A 20,147-nucleotide genomic window follows, 5' to 3' on the forward strand; every position below is an offset into this window, starting at 1 on the left:
CCTCAGGCTAGGCACCGCTGCCCAGAGATCTGGACACTGCTTCCTTTACCCAGGCTGTGATGTCATGGGTGGACTGCAATTCTGTGCTTGGGTGTAAGGCTTCAAGATTAGGCATGAGTTTGGGAGTGGGGTCTTGCCTCTCTGAGCACTGCCCCTACGTGTCAGCCGACAGGGAGAGATTTTCTTGGAGCATATTCTAGGACAAGCATCTCTGTCTTTCATTCTTGATGCAATTCCTGGGTTTCCCAAAGAGGCAAGAGGCCCTCCTGGGAAACCAGCAGACGTTTCTCCGCCCCTCCCCATTCCCAGCAATACCTATTTTGACTTCCTTCCCTACCCCCACTCTAAGTGCTGGGATGGGTCACTAGAGTCCTTGCTATCTTCCTTTAAGAGATTGGCCAGCTCCTCCACATGGCCCCAGGGAGACTCACAGTATAAGCTCTAACAGAGGGACTCCAGGGGATGGAGAGGGCACACAGAGCCCTGAACTCAGGGGTAGACTTTGCCTCCATTTTCTCATCTGGGAGTGAGGGCGTTGGCTCTGGGAAGCTTCTGACCACCTATACGTGTTTGGTGGGGCTTGGGTTGTGGGCCTCCTGGCCTCTCGCTCTTCCTGGCTGGCCTCTGGGCTCTGGCCGACTTCTCCAACCTCCTATCTCTTTCTCACCTTCCTCTTCTGAAAGATGGGTTTAGCAAAAGGACCAAGTGCTGGGTGCTATGGATCCCTCTCCCCTCTCTGCTCCTGTCCTCCCCCATCAGATCTACTTGGACCCCATTCTTGCTCCTCCCTGCTCTTTGCCAAGATATGTTATAGGAAAAAAAATTGAGGCCCAGAGAGGGTGTCTTGCTCAAGGTCACACAGTATGTGAACGACAAGATTGGGGACTACTGGATCTTCTGATTCTAGGGCCTGCCTTGAGGGCTTCTGCCCCAACTGGGTGCTGCTTTCATAGCACTGTGGCCATGTGAGGAGCACGGGGGTGGAGGCAGAGTCCCACTGTTACCTTCACGCCAAGCAAATGGAGGAGCCCACAGGATGCTGGCCTAGGGATTCCCATCTGAAGGTCACATTAGCCCTCTGCCTATCCTCTTCTTTCCCCATGAGCATTAAGATGCTGGGAAAATAGGAATGACTTAGTAAGGAGTTAGTTTAATTGGATTTCCCCCCGGTATTGGTATTCGGAGGTTATCACTGAATGATTTACAGAGTGACCCATGCCACAGTTTTGCTGTGGCACATGCTCTTGTATGGCCTTATGTGTGTGTGCTCTGCACTTTTAGAAGTGCCACAAATGGCTCTTTATCCAGTGGGCACTCTGCTCCCCTGGCCCCCACCCCTCATAGGAGGGAAACTGGGGCTGCAGCAGTGAGTGCGGGAGCGGGCGGCTGCCAGCTGGGCCCAGTGAGGAGTTGTGTCTGGGATAGTGTGTTGTAACTGGCAGCCTGGCATATGAGTCACCGGCCAAATTAACTGGTTTCCTTTGGGGAAAAATGTAATCAGTTATTGCACTCTGTTTTATTTTAGCAAATTAACTCGTCTAGTTTTTTATTTCTATTTTTTTAATTGGGGTGGGTGGGTGGGTACAGATGGGGAGGAGGTTGGTAGAGGCCTGAGGTGGACGGAGCTGAGGCGGCTGCTCTGAGAAGTCCCGGAGGGCTGCCGAGAACAGGTTTTGAGAGAAGGTGGATCCAGACTGAAACCAGGGCAGGGGCCATTGCAGCCTCAGGTTCTGCTGGGACCTGGAAACATGCATTTGAAGAAGAACTTCACTGCCCCCAAAGCACGTTTCCTGGACACTGTTTTCCCATGCTCACCAACTAGAAGGACATAATAGCCCTGAAGTGAGCAAGTGGGTGAGGCTTCCTGGGACCTGAGCCGGCCTCCCGCGACGTATCGTCCCGTTGCCAGAAGACAGCAGTCTGGAAGTTCCCACCAGGTCTGCCTGTGGGTGGGATGACCACACTGCAGTCACTGGCGTGGGCACACTGCAGGGCCCGGCCACCGTTCCAGGGCTTTCATATTCACGCTGCCTTTCATTCTCACACCTACCCCGGAGGCAGGCATCGCAAATCTCATTTCAAAGGTAAGGTGTCTCTGCCCTCTGAGAAGTGACACGGAGATGCAAGACCCTGCTCCTGTCGTCTCTAGGCACAGCACGTGCTCCTTTCCCCTCAAATGTTGGGGACACAAAAGGTATTTGATCTTAAAGAGCCCGAGAGTACCTAACGTTTTGAGGGGACACTGTGGTCTTGTGGGGTCCCAGCTTGCTGAGCGACATCTGTCTCTGACTGGGCCTGGGTGCACATCCTTCTCCTGCTGGGAGGTTCACCCCTCTCTTGGCATCAGGCTCCATCATTGCCCAGGCCTTACCGGTGCAGGTTCTGCTTTCTCCAAGCAGCTTTCCAGACTGTTCCCAGCCCGTGTACCCTCCCCCACCCTTCTTGCACCTCCCACTACTCTGTACCAGGATATGCTAACTTTGGGTATCAGATTTGTGTTCACTGTATCATAGAAAAACGTTCCAGCATGCATTGGCTGTAGGGTGGGATGTGTCACCCATCCAGAGTCATCAGTCTAAGCAGGAGGCTGAAGATGAAATCCACACCTAGCCTGGTCCCTGGCCTGGGGTCTGGTCCATGTGGAAGCAGCCGCAGACAAGACCTGGGGCACTGGGCCTTGAGGACCTGCATACAGGCCTTCCGCGCCAGAGCCTGGGTGCCAGAGGGGACGAGCTTAGAATGGGAAGGCACCCCCACCTTGGCCTACAAATGGGAGTGCCCTGGGAGGGAAGGCCTTCTTTCTGGCAGTGAGAAAGGGGCTTCTGTATACGCAGATGGTCTTGGCCAGGAGGGAGAAAGCAGCATGATGGTTCTGTTGGTAACAGAGAAAACCGTGAGGTCATATGAGACACTCCATGGCACTTCTAGCTGCCAGGTTAGGTTTTGGGAGAGAGGTCCTACAGTAGCCGGTGGGGAGGGGATTAGAGAAATAGGATTTATTATAAGAAACTGGCTGGGGAAATTCTGGATGTGATAATTATATGGGTGACCATTTTTTGAGCAGTTTATATGCATGGTCCTCCCAATAAACTTATAATATGGGTATAGTTTTTATGTCCATTTTAAAGCTAAACAAACTGAGGCTTAGAGGGCAACTGGTGAGTGGCAGAGCATTTGACAGCAAGGTTGCCCTTAGGCCCCGCACTGGCTGCCTGTGGTGGCACATGGCTGTGCATTGTCTCTCCATGGTTTAATGGATAAGTTGCCACCCTAATGTAGCTGTGAGCCCCAGGCCTGGGCAAGACCCTCAGAATTTGGGGACCCTCTTGATTCCTGGCAGAAGCCAGGCAGCCTGCAAAGTGGCTCATAGAGACTTGGATCTTCTTTGGTGGGGCACCCACATCCTGAATGCTTGCTGACCACTGGAAGAGAGTAGGAAATTCAGGGCAACCTCTCTGGCCAGGAAGCTGAGAATGATGTTGTGTTCACGTTTAACAGGATGTTACCAAGAAAAAGCACCACTGGATCCTGATCCTTCTTCAGTCAGCCCCCATATATTGTGCAGCCCCCAAGCAGTTGGGCTGGGCCTTAATGCCAGGAGTTTCTTCTGCGTCTCCTGAGACCTCCGCTTTCCACCAGGAGGCCCTCGTTTCTGCAGTGACTCACCTCTCTGATGGCCTCCATGGAGCTGTCCTAAGTGACTATCTCTCTGCAACTGGGACTCCTACTGCTTAGGTGGAAACAAAAATAGGGGACAGTTTAAATTAATTAAAGTTCATTCTGACTATTCTATAGGCTATCTACATATTTGTATATGTGTATGTGAATGTGTGTATGTGTATACATACATGTATACATGTGCAGGCATGTATATGTGTACACGCTACACATGTGTGTGCGTGCACACACACCAAATGTTAACTGGAATTACTTCTGGGTCATGGAATTACTGATGACTTTTATTTTTATCTTTATGCTTTTCTATATTTTCTAAATTTTCTATAATGAGCACATAATAGAACAATTAAAAAGCAAAGCCAGCTCCCCAACCATCTGAGGCAGTGGTCATGGAAACCTTTCTTGGGCCTGAACAGTGGCCCCACAGGGCTCTGTGTATCTTGTTCTGTCTGGGGGAGCGTGGGCAGCTGAGAGATGTGGATGGGATGTGGGGCCGTGGGGTTGTTGGGGAGATGCATACTCAAAGGAAAGATGCAGGAGCCTTCTGGACCTTCTGGAGCATATCTATTGTTGTCTTCAAGTTATCTTGACTCTTATGGTTGACAGCTGCTCCCCAGCTGGGGTGGAAGAGAGTTAAGAGTCATTAATATTCGATCAAGCAAGAAGCCCTCGCCATTGCCAAAGCTCAGGGGTGAAACTCACACTCTCTTCATCACTCCTTGTGGCCGCTGTCCCCTTTCCCACTGACTGGCTGCTGACAGTTGGAGAGTGGTGAGGAGTGGGTAATGTGGGGTTCATAGCCCAGGAGACCGGCTTGGGCCCCTCACCTCCTCTGGGGTGCTCATGGCACTGCTATTTGGACGACTTGAAGTCCTGGCTTATGGGGTGCTGGACTCCCTCTGTGCCCATCAGATACCTGACTTTCCAAGGGGGCAGATTAGGGGACAGGAAAGATCAGGGACCTCTTCTAATATGCCGGTCCCAGGCTCCATTCAAGCAGTGTTGGGTGTGTCTGGCAAGTCTGGCCACCTCTGCAAAGTATGACAGCAGGGCAGAAACCGAAGTGTTCATGCTTGTCATCAAGCCATTGGTGAGTGGTGTCAGATAGTCAGAGCAGTGCAGAAGGGCCTTGGGGACAGATAGTCCAGTGGCTCCGTGTGGGCCTGGGAGTGTTTTGGACATGTGTAGGAGCTTTATTGGTCATCACAACCATTGGTGGGGGGACTGGCACTTGGCTGGCAGAGATGCCCATGACTCTGTAATGTGTCCAATGACCCTGCTCTGTGAGGAATGATTACTGCATCCCACACAAATTGCAAATGTCCCACTAGACATTCCTGTGGATAAAAAACCTGTTTTTTAAAAAAAACCTTAGCCTAGAATCGAACTCTGTTTTACATATAAACACATAGTTTTTTTTTTTTTTTTTTTTGCCGGTTTTTAGCATACATGATCTCAGAATCTAGCTATAGTGAAAACTGAGGCAAGATTGTCCTTTGTTTTGGTACAGGATTTTATCGAGGGTGTCCACTGTTTCAGACAGTCACGTTCCCGATGCAAGGCTGCTCATGGAATCTGAGTGGCCGATACACCAGCACGACGACAGGTTGCGTTTGGAAATGCCACCGTGGTGCTGAGTATATGATCAGGTGCCCCAATTCCATGGCTTCATTTTATCCTCTAGTGTAGACATGCCTAAGCCTTTACATGTTAAAATGTTGTTTGATTATAAATCACTTTTCTTTGATTTCTCCTTTACATCACAGGTTAAGGTGTTACTATGTTGCTTTATAAAATTACATGCATAGATAGGTTATATTATAGATAAACTTTAGTTCTGGAGAAATAAGATGTTACAACGCGTTTGTTACAGGAAGAGGATGCTTGGTCTTATATCGTAAGGACTACTGAGCCCTTCATTTCACGGATGAGAAAACCAGGTCCAGGAAGGCACAGTGACCCGCCAGATGTTACACCATGAATGAGCAGAACCAGGATTAGAACTCAGGTCTCCCAATTTCTGGTCCAGGTTTCTTTCTGCCCAGTCAATAGCTTTTGGCAGTCCTTCTCAGCCTCTTCTCTCATGATAGCTTCATTTTCTTTTATAAAAGTGGATGGAAGACTTTTTTTTAAACGTATGGACTTTCATTTGTAATTTAATGGAGACTTCCCCAAAAGCCAGTGAGGCCCTGGGCAGTGTGAACCCAGCAGTTTGCTTGTGTCCAGGGCCTCTCCCAGCTGTACCATCCTGTCACTCTGGCCAGATATCTCCTGGGCCAGGCTGGAGCCAGGGGGCGAGGCCAGATAACCTCCTGTGACCTCATCTAGCCCAGACACAATTTTCTCCCTTTCTAGATAGTTTTTTCAATCACCAAGTGAATCTGAGACTGTCTATTCTTTCGACGACTACCTTTCAACTCAAGTTATGGTTTTATAAATAATATATGTGGCAAGTCAGTGCTGGGGAAAGGACGTTCATTCCGCTCTGAAATATTTATGGCCCGGAGTGTCTGCTTACTTTTCTTCAGAGTCATTTTTTAGCACAGCGTGTCGGAGAGTGCGACAGCCCAGAGATCTTCAGAGACGGCAGCATGCAGAGTCCTTCCAGCCCCGCTGCTGGGCCTATCCATCCCAGAGCCGACAGAGAGATGGCAGCTCAGCTCAGGAAGTGCTCTCAAGCCCAGGCCTCCTAAATTATCTCAGGGAAGGCTCTGCACTGGTGACAAGAATCAGCACCACTGCCTTTGAAACAGACATTGCTTTCTAGTGTGCAGTTTGAATAATAACAGACACTACATCAGGATTTCTCAAATATGACTTTTGATCCTTGGGCCTTTCCTGGGACGTGTGCTTTATAGCTCTCACTTTACAGAGGGGAAACTGAGGCTCAGAAAGATTAAGGAATTTCTTGCGGTCACACCAAAACCAAGTGGGAGGCTGGATTTTTACCCAGCCTGGCTGACCCCTCATTTCAATCTTTTCTCCTCTACCAACCTGCCATCCAGCCTAGCTCATCCTTCAGCTGTAGCTGGGAGACAGTGAATGGATTCCAGGTCAGTTTCCATGGCAGTGTCTGCCTGTCTGCAATGTTTGCACCGCTGGGGGCTCGGATCTGGGAACAAAAATCTGTGCCGAACAGCCAGACTTGAATCTCACACCTAAGGTGATGGATGCATTCTTGCATGTGCTGAAGTGGGTCCAGATGGAAATCTGAATTGAAGAATGATGGTGCTGGAGTCCATGGTGCAAGGAGACCACAGAGCCATCTTCTCTGACTTCCCATGCTACAGGTGGGCCATTAGAACCTGACAGGGATTTGCCCAAGGCCACAGAGATAGTTGGAGCCCACTGATCACGATAGTGTCTCTTGGAATCCAGTCATCTGGTTAACCTCATCTCCTTCCCCAAACCTCTTTTCTTCTAGGAAAAAAAATTGAGACTTGTAAAAGCATGAACTTGATCAGAATAACAGGAGTGGATGGGTATAGAGCTGTGTACTTCCTTGTTTTGGCTGTAGATCCTCTAGTGAGTTAAAAAATTTTGAGACTGTATGAGGACAAAATTTCTAAAGTAGCTGGACCATGGAGTAGACCGTAGTTAATAAAATATAGATTTTAATCAGTGATTGGGATTAAGTAGTGAGGACAGGAATATCTCATACCGTTTCTCCACCTGAAAGGATAATTTCCTGTAGGAAAAAGCACTTATAGTACTGATAGTTGGTGACTCCGGGTACCCTGAGGGCCAGGCTGGATCTGAGTTACAGGTGACAGAGGATGACTATGAAATCAATAAATGACAACATTTCTGAAAAAGTCCAGCTCAACAGTTGGGCCGTCCTACCCTGGTTGCCTTTGACCTTGCTCCCCAAGCCTTGCCCTTGCCATAGGAAGCCCCATCGTGGTAGATTGTCTTTAAAGATGGCTCCTGCAATGAACCGTGCTTCCTGGTATTCATGCCCTTGCATAGCCCCCTCCCTGTGAATATGGGCTGGCTTCGTGTACACCAGTAGAATGTAGTAGACGTGACTGAGTGACTTATAAGGCCACATCGGAAGAAGCTTTTGCGGTTCCCACCTGGCTATCTGGTAAGGCTTGCACTGGGGGAAGCCAGTCACCATGTGGACCAAGTCTGAATTCTCTGAGGCTGCCGTATTGTGAGGAAGCCCATGCTAGCCATGTGGAGAAGTCTGGAGGGGAGAGAGATCTGGCCAGGCCCTAGCTATTTTAGTTATTGCAGCTGAGGCACCAGACATGTGAGTGAAGAAACCATCTTGGACTTCCAGCCCAGCTGAGCTTCTAGATAACTCCAGCCTCTGTGGCCACTGAACTGAAGCTACATGATGACCCTGGGCCAGAACTGCCCACCCAGCTGAACCATGAAAGAGATAATAATAAAGAAATTTAAAGCCATTATTGTTATACAGCAATGGATAACCAGAACACCTTGTGTTGCTAATGACACTTGGGCCTGGACCAGGAGTTTAGGGCAACATGGAGTTTTCAACCTTAGCCTTCTCACAGACACAGGTGAGGCAGGTGGCCTCTCAGAGCCCAGAGAGTCAGTGTTTCCTCTGATATGGCCTCTCCACCCCAACAGAGAATCCCCTGAGAGCATGTGCAGGGGACCTGTGGAAGGAGGGCCTCACTGCCCTTCCCTTCTGGATGGCCCTCCCTCACCTCAAGTCACTCTCAGACCTCACCTCTGGCCTTGGTTTCTGACCAGCTCCCCAAAAATGAGGACGGGAGGGCCCAGAGTGTCCCTGGGGGACCCATAATGGGTGAGAGCAGGGCTGCTTCCAGGCCCAGTGCTATGCAAACAATTAACTGGTCAGGATGAGATGAGCACAGACATCGAGCACGTCTAGACACTTGGATAGAAATTTGATATCACCGTAACAGCTAAGCTTCGATATATGAACTTGTCTCTTCGAATAGGAGATAGTATACAGTAAAACTGACTGTTGTCAACGTGTGAGGTATGTCAAATTTGACCTGAGAAGCATCCTGGTCATGTGCAGAAGGACCATGTATTGTCCAAGATGGATATCTAATTTGCAAAGCAGATTTTGAGCACGTACTGTGCCTTTGTGCATCCCTTCTGGGAAGAGCCAACCCAGGGGCATTAATGCCACTGGCGAGTGCAATGTGGACTGGATCTCAGCCCCCATGTTCACTTTCCTGACACCCCAGCTGGATACATTAGTGCACTGCACTAGCTGCACAACTGTTCATGGTAGCCATGAGTGGAGGCTTGACCCTGCAGTAAAAACTTGAGCAGCCTAAACCTTTCCTTCCTCCCTGTAACTAGACCTTTCAAGGCTCAGGACTGATTTCTTGTCTCTTAAGGAGAAGAGCTGAAGGATTCTAGGATTTTGCATGTCTTTTTGTAAAACAAGCTGGTGACATCAGACTCAGGAATCAATGGCTTGACTTTTGCTTAAATGCACAAAACCTTAAATTAGGAAATTCACTTAGAACAGCGTTTTTTGAAATATCTGAGGAAGAGTCAGAAAGCTTGATGGACCCAAAGTACTAGCACTTCCAGAGACCAGGAGCCAGATAGCTTGGGTGTGAGGTGATATCTCACTGTGGCTTTGATTTTCATTTTCCTGATGTATTTGCATTTCCCTCCAAACTGTTTTTACTTGAATAATTTAGTATAAAAACGTATACTCATAGGAATCATTTTTAAACACCTGCTTGTGATAGCCATTATGTGTGAGGCTCCTATCACATAAACTCATCTTAATTTCATAATCCCAGTCAGGAAAGTGGGTGTTGTGGGCAGAATAATGCCACTGACATTGAGAGTATCTTGCATTATCCGGTGGACCCACTGTAATCCCGGGGTCTTTTAAAGCAGAAAGGGAGGTAGGTGTTAGGGATTTAAGGATTCTATCCTGCTGGCTTTGAAGGTGAAAGGGGACCATGGGCCAAGGTATGTGGAAAGTGTGTAGAAGGAGGAAAAGATAAGGAAACAGATTCTCCCCTAAAGCCTCCAGAAAGGAACACAGCCTTGCTGACACTTTGATTTTAGCCCAGTGAGACCCGGAACTATAATAAATCTGTGCTGTTTTCAGCCACTGGATTTGTGGTAACTTGTTACAACAAGAATAGGAAATTAATACAGTGTGGTTCAGAGAGGCTTTGCAACTTGCCCAAGGATGGCACAGCGTTGAGATCCAGTCCAGGTCAGTTTGACTCCAGAGTCCTGGCATTTTGCCTCTGCTGCACACTGCCTCCTGCTGGCACTGTAGGTGGGGGTGGGAGAGGGGTGAGCTGCGGGCACTGGGTGTCTGAGGGAATGGAGAGGAGAAACACAAATGGAGGAGAGAGGGATCTGTGACCCTGTTGGCCATGGGCGGGCCTCCCCTTAAGGCCATAGCTCTGAACAAAACACCTCCTCAAGTCTTCAGGCAGCTCACTCTGACCCCAAATGAGGAAGGTTCACCGCAAGGCCAGTTTCAGAGACCAGGGCCCACCTACCAACAGGTCGATGGGTTGGCCAGTCTCTTGAAACAAGATGCCTCGTGAGAGTGGGAGGAATGCAGGTTTGAATCCCACTACGACTCGGGAAAAAGGTGCTGACTTCCTCTGAGTCTCAGCTTCCTCATAAATAAAAGGGGATGATGATGCCTACTTTTGTATCAGGATCCTGAGGCAAGGTCCCTGCTGCCCAATCCGTGGCAGTTCCCTTTTTCCGTGAATTTATAACTTTCCCATTACTGCTTAACCTCATCCTGTTCCCCTTCAGTCTTGAGCAGAATGCTTCTTTGTAACTCTCACTGAATGTCTCATAGATTCAGATACCTTCCAGGGCCAGGTTGGTTCCACAGGACCCTGGGCAGTTTGTCTTGTATTTGCCATTTGTCCTTAGTTGGCACCTTTTCCACCTTTTCCTCCACACATAAGAGCCCAGGAGATGTTCTGGTCACACAGTGGGGAAAGCTTGGGGTTTGTCCCTGATCCCTCAGAAAGAAGGCTTGTTAGAAGTCATAGAGGGTGGCTGGCCTACTTCACTAAAGGTCTCCAGTGGCAGGTCACAGGGCTCTAGGCTGGGACTGGGCCTTTTCACTCACTGGGCACCTAACAGAAAAGAACACATGGAAACCAGCTAATCAGATTTGCAGAATGTGATGACTTGCTCAGGGGTTCCTGAGGATGACAGTGCCAGGCACACCCCCACAGAGGCTGGGGCATCTGGTTGAAGCTGAGTAGTTGGGGCCCACTGGGGGGACATACCATACCACTGGGTTGGTGATTTTTTTTCATCTGGGATCCTAGGGTGCCCTGCCAACATGCAGTAGTCTTTGCAAGGAGCCCACAGGCATTTCTTTATTAGGATGCACCTGAGGTCCTGAGTGATGGGAAGGCCACCTAGAATGGTGAGCTGGGCCTAGGCTGGGTTCAAGTCAGGTGCACTGGCTGGAGGCCAGGGACAAGAGGGCCCACTGCTTGTTCACAGCTGCCTCCCCTGGGTGGGGCCATGGTCCTGCCGACTGCCCCCTGCCAGGACAACAGACAGGGAGGCGGGGCCAGTGCAGCGGCAGTCCACTCTGCTTGGACTCTGCCTGGGGGAGCTTCCCCGCCCCACCAAGACCCCAGGTAAAGGGTTCCCAGTGGGGTCTTCCCTAACTACCTTGTCTTAACTTTCACCCTCTGCCCCACTCCAGACATTTTACATCCCCAATCTCTCCTTAGCATGTACCATCATCTAACCTGTTTTATGTTTATTTCACTTGTTCCTCTTGTCTATTATGTGTCTTCCTTCATAGACTATGAGCTCCATGAAGAGAGGGTCTTTGTCCACCTTCCTCACTGAGGTGTCCCCATCACCAAACACAAAGCCTGGTACAGGGTAGGTACTCGAGACATGTTTGTTGATTGAATGAATTAGTGAATGAGTGAGTGAGTGAGTGGATGATTGAGTGAATGAATGAAAAAGTGGATGAATGAAAGCAGTTCTTTGTAAATATGATTATCCCACTAAGTCATCAGTGAGGACTGGGTGGTTAAGGGACTTACGTTCTCACAAAGCCAGCAGTGAGGGAAGGGAGTTTTTAGGGGGTTGGCTGAGGCTGTGAGCTATGAGAAGCAGAGGAAGCCTGAGCTCTATCTCTGGCACTTCTCAGCTCTGCAGACTGGGGCAGGCAGCAACTTTTCCAGTTCTTTAATCCTCAAAATAGGGATGACAGAGGCATACAAAACACTGAAGGGGTCCTTGGCCTCTAGAGTCTTTTGCCTATGGGTACTTGAGGTTATTTGTAGCTTGAGCTCACTGTCCATGTACTCTGTCCCAAAGGAGCAGAGGATCCAGGACCATGAGCTGGGCTTAGGTAATTGGCAGTGGGGTGTAGAGTCTGGGGCTCCTGGGGGAGGGGTTCCTAGGGAATGGGCAGAGTGAAGGGAGGAGGACCTGGAATCCCAAAGGTAAAGAAGGCTCTGGAAGGTATGGTCTCTGAAGATGGACTCTGAATGGAAATAGTGTGCAGGAAGTTTAATGGGGATGCTCTTGGGATCAGCACCCAGGAGAGAGGGACAGCAGCAGGGGTGTGGGGAGAGTTGAGGTCACAACCAGACCTCATGGCTGGGGCTTGGCCTTCAAAGCCCCACACTCACCACTCACATTGGAGAACAGGCTGCCCCAGGAAAGGTCTGGGCCTCAGTCTCTGGTGGGTTGGCTCTCTTCAGCAGAGGATAATTCGTTCACCTTCTCAGCAGTTAGGGCTAATCCTTCAGACCTTAAGAGAACTTTGGGTGTGGCAGCAGAGTGTCCACTCCAGTAGGTCATTAGGACAGGGCCCAACTCAGCTGTCCTGGCTCCACTGCCCCATAGGACCCCCAACCTTTGACTTCCGTGAACTCTAGCTGTGGTCCTCCTGTTTCCTTCCCATTTTTCCTCTCCCCACCCTCAGCCTCTCTTAGTGGCCTCTCCAGGGCCCCAGGTCCTCACCCAGAACCACTTAGGAAGAGCAGCAGGGGCTGGGAGGAGTGTGGGAGAGTGGAGGAGAAGGGAGAGGCCAAGAGCCACAAAGTGGAAAAGTTCATTCAAGTCAATGGCAGAGAGTATGGCCAAGGAACAATGAGCAGGTCTGGACCCCAGGCCTCCCAGCTCTGCTGCCTGCCTGCTGTGTGGTCTGGGGAAATCCTCCTTCCCCTCTGATCTTGCACAGTGGGGGCTTGGGCGCTGGAGAGCATCAGAGGAGATGTGGATGAGAAAGAGCAAGGCTACATGTAGACAGGCTCAGCGCGTGTGCACACTGTGTGTGTGTGTGGGAGCCAGCCTTCACCCAGGCTGTGTTGTTGGAGGTTGCACCTTGAAGTCCTGTCTCTGAGTGGGGTGAGCCAGCCTCCTTCCTTAGAGACATCGAGGGGGTGCTGGGGTGGCCCCCAGGGTGGGAGATGTTGGTCCCTCTTACCCCACTGTTGAAGCCTGTGGAGGATTCTTGACTGAGGGCCAGTGGGTAAATATATAGCTGGAGAGCTTTGTCACAGCCAAGTCCAGGAGACAAAACCATGTGTCCCCCCAAGGCCTGTACAGCCAATCCAATCTGGTGAAAATAGCAATTATGGGCTGTGTTATTAAGGCTGCAGGATTTTAATTAACAATGGAATTACCTGGTAGTGGGACCTGGGGAGGGACGAGATAATGATGGGTTGCTGAAAGGGCATCTGGGCTGTTTTTTCAGCCTCTCTCAGCCCCTGCTAGGCCTTGGGAGGCGGTGAGGTCAGCCTTTCAGTCACTAATGAGGAGTGTTTGTGGCAGCTCAGAGCCAGGTTGGCCATAGGTGAGGGTGGGTTGTGTTCCTACCTTCCACCCCAGAGTTGCAAGGTCTAGGTGCAGTGGAGATGGTGGGCTCAAATATCAGTGTTGGCAGGCAGGGCCAAGACGGGGAGCCCAGCAGAAGCCAGGGCGCCTCCAGCTACAAGGCCTATTAGGAAGGAGGCTCTTCTCCCCACTTGGGCCTCCAACCAGGCCCCCAGAATCTCCTCAGGCCTCTTCTGTGGTGGATATCCAGGTACCATCCCATATGCAAGTTAACAAGTATCCTGATTGCATTCAAGTTTCAAAACCAATAAATTTGAGGTCATGGTTTTCAAACTCTTTTTTTTCTGCCTCAGTAACCTTGTTTCAAATGAAACCTTACCAGGAAGGCAAATGAACACAGCAGAAGCAGGCTTGTCAAGGCCAATGGGGGTGGGGGTCTAAACCCCTCCCCCCTTTCCCACTCATGGCAACAAACAGCCTCTGAGATTAGTTCAGATAAATGCAATTTCTCTCCCATCTCTGGCACCTTCCCCTTCTCTATCCAGCACCCGACCGGTTCAGACAGTGGACCCAGACCTTCAGGACTGGACAGAACAAGGCAGGAGCTGAATTTCTGCCATATAAGAAGATTGTGACCCAGGAAGAACTCACTGAAAAGAGTTTTCTGACTGACGCTGGAGGTAATAAGGGCAGGCTCAGGATCCAGACTGCCTGGGTCCAAGTCTCAGCTCTGCTGTAGGCTTGTGGGTGATGTTGGCTAAGTTACTACACTTTGTCTCAGTTTCCTCAGTTGTGAAATGAGTGTGAGACTGGACTCTGAGACCTCTCCTCAAAAGTCAGTGTCACCTTATAGAATGTTCTGGAACTCCTGTGAGGAACAAGACTCCACATGGGGCAATCCCTTAGAACTGGGCTTGTTGGGTATTAAGTAGTCAGGAAGTGTTTTCTGTGACTGCCCAGGAGTTAAATGTCCTTCTTGGACCATCCAGCTCAGAGTCGTTTGATAGAGCCCATGTGTCTCTTGCCCAGAGGATGTTAGGGGCCAGGAAGGAAGCCCTCAGATGGAGGCATTTAAATCCTACCTCTACATGACCTACATGACCTTCGACAAGACACTTGCCCTCTGAACTCACCTCTGGAGGGCTGTGTGAGGGTGAAATGAGATGATATGCCTAATCCAATGGGCCATTCCCAGTCTGCATCGTACTGTACTTCTCGGCAGCATTTGACAAGCTGACCTCTCTCCTCCTGGAAGCATGTTCTCCACTTGGCCTCTGTGACCCTACATTCTTCTTCTCTCCATGGGCTGCTCCTCAGCAACTCCTGTGTGGGCAGGATGGACAGACGTTAGAGCCTGGTATTGTCTGGGTGGACAGACTGTTCTTTCAGCTCCTCCTGGGCAGTCTGGGTAGATGCATCATTTTCTTAGTTTTTCAATTGTGAACAGATCTTTCTTTTGCCTCATCCTCTGAGGTCTGGATCTGGTACTTGATTGTCTCTTAAGTTCAACTATGACATTCCTGCTGTCAAGCAGCTATCTGGGTCCGACTCATAATCAATGCTCAATAAAAGTTTATTAAATGATCAACAAGAGAAGGAGAATAGGGTCAGATAGCTCCGAGGACATTTATTATCCACATAAACTTGAATTCCATGGGGATAACTAGAAATGGTGACTGGAACCAGGTGTCACCACACTTTGGTCCAGTACTATTATAAGAATACAAACAGCAGTAACTCATTGTTTGCTAAGCACTTTTACATTATTCTACTGGTCCTCTGAGTTGGTATTTTCTTTCTATTTTATAGATGAAGGTTCTGAAGCATAGAGATGTAGACCAGTTGCTCAAGCACCCCCACTCCTGGAGATGTACTTAAAGAATTGGACAAATTATTGAGTAGATACTTGCGGTACTGGATAAAAGATTATATACAGTCAATCTTCATTATTTGCAGGTTCTGTATTTGTGAATTTACCTACTCAGTAAAATTTGTAATCCTAAAGTTAATATTCATGGTGCTTTCTCTGTCATAAGTATACATTTGCAGATTGGTGAAATTTTTCATTTGCCTATTGTGCACATTCCCAGCTGAGGTTGAACAAGGCTGCACTCTATCTTCTTCTTCTTCTTTCAGCTGTCATTCAGAGAAGACCAGAGGATGGAGATGGCAGGCACAACGCAGTGTAGTGTAAGAAGTTCCAGCTCTGGAACCAATTAGATGGGGTTTGAATCCCAACTCTGGAACCTGTTAGTGGGGTAGCCCGAAGCAAGTCAATTAACACATTTGAACTTCATTTGATCTTTTTTAAAATATAGAAAATTGAATCTACCAAGATGAATTGTTTTTAGGATTTACAATTATAACGTGTAGGAAAGGGGTGTGTGTGTGTGTTTGTGTGTGTGTGTGTGTGCGTGCGCGCGTGCGCGCATGCGTGTGCATATTGCTCCTAAGAGCAATATTTCAGTATTCACTCAGTGCGTGTGGCAAGTTTATAGAACTTGACTACCATGAATGATGCAAATTGACTGTACACAAAAAAGAGGATGAAGGAATTTTGGAAAGTGATACTAAGAGATGGGGAGCAGGAGGAGCTTGAAGCTAGTAGAGTATTGCTGTCTATGACACCAGAAACTCTCAGGTTAACAACTTTTATCCTCAAACGATCCTCATAAATTTCCAAGGAGAATGAGCAGCTCACAGTCAAAAATCACAAAAACCATAGAGAATAAAAGTACCATGAGTGAGAGCCAGCAGAAAAAACATATATCAAAAATGAACCCGTAAACTACAGCCATGCCACCCTGAACACGTCCGATCTCGTCTGATTTTGGAAGCTAAGCAGGGTTGGGCCTGGTTAGTACTTGGACAGAATACCACCTACGAATACTGGGTGCTGTAGGCTTAAAAAAAATGGACCCACAAATATATTAATACTCTAGAATTATTCAACAGAATGTAAAATAACTATGTTTACATGTTTAAGAAATATAAGGTAAGCTTAAAAATATGAACTTGAAATAAACACATTAGAAAAAAGAAGCAAAGAACCAAATGGTTTTCTCCCAACAAAAATTACAATACCTGAAAAATAAAACAAATACATGTTCACAAAAGAAGAGGAAAGCTAAACACAACTGAAGAGAAAAAGTTAATGAACTGGAAGAGAGATCTAAAGAAATTATTCAAAACATAATGCAAAGGGTCAAAAGGAAATGAAAAATATAAAAGAGAAGCAAAGAAACATAAAGGATATATAGAGAAGGTCTAGTATATATTTAATCAGAATTCTAGGAGGAGGAAATAAGGAGAATGGGGAAATGATAATGGCTAGGAATTTTCTAGAATTGTTGAAAGACTAATCTGCAGACCTAGGAATTCTAATTAATTATAAGCAAGAAAAATACAAGGAAATATGCATTTAGACACATCACTGCTAAACTGCAGAACTCCAAAAAAAGAGCAAAGACATCACTGACAGATCACTGACAAGCAATTAGGTTAACAGCTGACTTCTCAACAGCAGCAATGGAAGTCAGAAGACAGTGGATAATACACTATTTCAATGTGCTGAAATAAGATAACTTTCAGCTATCAACACAGCAGCCAGAATGATTACTATAAAAACTCAGGTAAATGCTATTGTCTTGAAACTTTTCAGTAACTCCTCGTTTTGCTCAAAGTCTTTACAGTGGCTACAAACCTCATGTAGTTTGGTCCCTCTGTTATCTCTGATGGCCTTTTATACTCTTTCCCTCACATACTCTGTTCCATCCATGTTGGCCTCCTTGGCATTCCTTGAACATGCCAAGCACACTCTCATCTCAGGGCTTTTTGCACCAGCTCTTCACTCCACCTGGAATGACTCACACCACTCAGATATTCACAAGTGTTTGCCCGCATGTTGCCTTCTCAGTGAGGTCTATTCTGACTGGCTTATTTAATACTGTCATATGCCCTCTCTCCCATAGGCATTTATGATCTCCCTTATCCTGTTCTACTTTTCTTTTTGACATGGCTTTTCACTTTCATATATAAAATACGTGATTTGTCTATTTTATTTATTCTTCCTACTCTCTCTTCTAGAATGCAAGGCCCACAAGAGTGGGAAGTTTCTGAATTTTGTTCATTGAGTTGTCCCAAATGTCTAGAATGGGTTCTGGCACATAGGCCCCCAAATAAACATTGAATGAATGATTCAATTCTATATTCAGTGTGAGTGGAGACATTTTCAGATAAACAAAAGTTCAGCCAGACCCTTATGAATTGAAATTTGGTTGTACTTGAAGAATGAGTGTGGTCGCTGGAGAAACAACTGAGATGCAAAAAGGAATGAGGAATAAAAACAATGATAAATGTGAGGGTAAAAATAAACACTGACTGTATAAAATAATGTCTAATGTGTGTAGCAAACACAGTTTAGTACTAAAATGCTAGTCAAAAATAGCATGTAAATTGGAAGGAGAATATCTAAATTAAAGAGTTCGAGGGGTCTCATATTTTGTCAGGAAGAGGAAACTAATTAACTTTAGAATTATTAAGTATGGATATAGCTAGCATAATGACTAATAGTATAGACATATAATCTATAACTCAAACAAATGGGGATGAGGTGGGAAAATGAAATGAAAAGAGAGAGAAAGAAACCCTAAAAATTTCAATCACTCATGGTGAACGTATTATTGTTCAGAAAATATTCATGGCAGGAGTGCAGTTCCACGCTTCATTGATATTGAGCTTGACCATGTGATTTGCTTTAGCCAATAGAATGTGAGTAGATGTAACACTGAGGCTATAAATGTCCTTGCCCGATTTGGCTTTGTCTCATGTGTTTCTGCCACTGCCACTTGCCCCAGATAGACTCTGCTGCTTCAGCCTGGCCCCAGTGAGAATAGTCTTGGAATATACCCACAATGTGGAATAATGAAAAGATCAGGTAGAGCTGTAGCCAACCTCAGACCTGAGAGTGAAAAATACGTCTTTGTTGTTGTAAGCCTCTGAGATTTTGGATCGTCTGTTATGCACTATTATTGTAGTCATATTTAATTAATACACAGATAAAAAGAAGACAAGCAAAGATGAGGAGAAAAGAAGCAAAAAATATAGGTCAAATAAGAAAACATTATAAGATGGTGGAAATAAATTCAAATTGATCATCAATCACTATAACGTAAATGGACTAAACTCTCTAGTTGAAAGACAGATATTAAAATAAAATTTAACCATATGCTATTTACAGAAGACACACACAAAAAACCCATAAGGATACAGAGAGATCAAAAGTCAAAGGATGGAAAAATATGTTCTAGGCAAATGAAAAAAAAGAAAAGAAAAGAAAAATGGAAAGGACATATTGAGTTCAGAAGAATTTTAAAAAGAGTTAATTCACCAGGGAGATAGAAAAATTCTCATCTTTATATATTAATAACATGGACTAAAATATTTATAGCAAGAATTGACAGACAAAAAATATGAAAGTTTATTATTATAATGGGATAGTTAAAATTATTGCTTGCAATAACTTATAAATCAAGTAGATAAAAATAAGAAAATGCTTAAAAGATTTTATGGTATGTATAACAAACTTGATCAAGTGGCTATGTAGAGAACACTGGACCCAACAATAGGAGCATATTTATTTTTTTCAAGGGCACATGAACGCTTACGAAAAATGACCACGTTAGTTCCTAAAGCTAGCTCAACAAATTTCAAAGGATGTATATCATTAGACTCTATCCTAGTCTTATAATAAAATTATATGATAAAATAACTCACAATATGATACGATAAAAACTACAATAAAATTAATTTAGGAATCAATGACAATAGATAGCTATAAAACCAGTCTACTTTTGGAAATCAAGAAAGAAAACCTTCCCAATCCACAAGTCAATCAAAAATTATTGATATTCATTGGGTGGGATAATATAGAGAATAAAAACAATTTAAATGTAACTACACATCAGTGTAAATGAATCTCCAATTAATAGTGAAAGAAGAAAGTCACAGAAGGATGTGTGCAGTATGAGTCCATTTATCTTAAGGTCACAGATGATCAAAACGAAATAATATATTACTTAGGGAAACATATATGGGTGATTTTAAAGAAAAGCAAGGGAAAAATTAACCTGAAATTTGAAACGGTGATTACTCCCAGGGACACATGGGGGCCATCTATGGTTCTAGTAATATTCTAGTTCTTAAGGTGAGTACTTGGGTGCTAAGTTAGTGTTTATCATATAAATTGTACCTACACATTTAATCCATTCTGTGTATAACTGATATATTTTACAATAAACATTGTTTTATGAAAAAGCCTTAGACATGGAACTTCTCTGTGGTCATGAGCTTTCATCTGGTGGGAGCGGTGATCTGGTTCCTGGGAATAAGGAGCTTCTTTCTAAATAGATAAATCAGAATGGGCACAAAATTTGGCTTAGTTAATTAAATGGAAAAAAAATTTGGTCCTGTTAAATTTGGTATTTTTTTCCAGATGGTATTCATTTCAGGAGACAGCCTGAGCATCATCACTGTCTCTCATTTGCTGAAACAAATTCCCCACAAATAAGGGCATGTTTCCATCCTGAGCTGCTGTTTCAGCAGCTGCTATTGTGGCGTCTCCCTTCTTGCCTTGGGCCCTGTTTTGCTCCCCCTCCCTTCCCTTACTCTTCTTCATCTCCTTCTCTTAGAGTTTCAGG

At 46.2% G+C, this 20,147-nt stretch overlaps 3 long non-coding RNA genes and 1 pseudogene across 3 annotated transcripts in view; all 4 read left to right on the forward strand.

Annotated features, from left to right (window-relative positions):
• LOC120591621 (uncharacterized) overlaps positions 1-7,325 on the forward strand; it is a 51,682-nt gene extending 44,357 nt beyond the window's left edge. The window contains exon 7 of the long non-coding RNA XR_005649930.1: positions 6,207-7,325. This is a non-coding gene — a long non-coding RNA (uncharacterized LOC120591621). The remainder of the gene's footprint in view (positions 1-6,206) is intronic.
• Positions 1,598-3,792, forward strand: LOC120591623 (uncharacterized). Its single transcript, XR_005649932.1, has 2 exons — positions 1,598-2,084; positions 3,499-3,792. It is a non-coding gene; the product is annotated as an uncharacterized LOC120591623 (long non-coding RNA).
• A 3,730-nt stretch (positions 7,326-11,055) lies between the features above and the next one.
• On the forward strand, positions 11,056-15,503 carry LOC120591622 (uncharacterized). Its single transcript, XR_005649931.1, has 3 exons — positions 11,056-11,538; positions 13,995-14,129; positions 15,259-15,503. It is a non-coding gene; the product is annotated as an uncharacterized LOC120591622 (long non-coding RNA).
• Positions 15,504-16,235: 732 nt separating this feature from the next.
• Positions 16,236-16,354, forward strand: LOC120592021 (uncharacterized; annotated as a pseudogene).
• The last annotated feature ends 3,793 nt before the right edge of the window (positions 16,355-20,147 follow it).

This window comes from Pteropus medius, unplaced genomic scaffold (assembly GCF_902729225.1).
Source record: "Pteropus medius unplaced genomic scaffold, Ma_sr-lr_union100, whole genome shotgun sequence".
NCBI classification, from domain to species: Eukaryota; Metazoa; Chordata; class Mammalia; order Chiroptera; family Pteropodidae; genus Pteropus; species Pteropus medius.